Raw genomic sequence first — 564 nt, 5'->3', positions numbered from 1 at the left:
TGGCCATGTCCGCGCGCTGGTAGAACACCTGGGGCGGGAACGAGGAAGGAGGTGAGGGAAGCCAAGACGGCCGGAGTCAATCAGTGGACAGAGTGCGCTAAGAGGGATGGTGGTGTGGGTGACAGGGGAGTGACACGCAGCATTGGGCCGAGGTGGGAGACAAGGAGTAGGAGTGGGAAGAGATACTCTCTCTACCACCCGCTGCCCCTTGAAGCCGCTTTAAGACTTTGAGCGCCAAGTAAGGCTCCGCCCCTTCCTGCAGGACTTCCGCTCTGTAGCCCCGCCCCTCCTTCCCCAAACCTTACAACCCAACCACACCTCTTCCAAACTCTGCTGTCTCAGACCCAATTCCACCTCCAGATCCCCATCCCTCTCATCCAGGATCACCCTCTTCCTGGCCTGCCTTCTCCAGCCTAGGAATTCCTTTTCCAAGACCACTTCCAGTCCCCGCCCCTTCTGCCAAAGAGCTTGCCCCATGGTCCCGCCCCTTCCGGTAAGTCCTGGCTTTTCCAGGCCTTTGCTCCACGCTCCGCCCCTTCAGGCCCAGGAGTTGCCCTTCCGGCC

The 564-nt window shown here is 60.5% G+C and overlaps 1 protein-coding gene across 1 annotated transcript in view; it reads right to left on the bottom strand.

The window, feature by feature from the left end:
- The window catches only part of GRIN2D (glutamate ionotropic receptor NMDA type subunit 2D), a 59,443-nt gene that overhangs the window by 32,869 nt on the left and 26,010 nt on the right, over positions 1–564 (bottom strand). The window lies entirely within an intron of this gene.

This window comes from Orycteropus afer, unplaced genomic scaffold (assembly GCF_000298275.1).
Source record: "Orycteropus afer afer isolate SDZICR_OR568_19922 unplaced genomic scaffold, OryAfe1.0 scaffold00854, whole genome shotgun sequence".
Classification (NCBI taxonomy): Eukaryota; Metazoa; Chordata; class Mammalia; order Tubulidentata; family Orycteropodidae; genus Orycteropus; species Orycteropus afer.
This window is presented reverse-complemented; position numbering and strand designations above follow the sequence as displayed.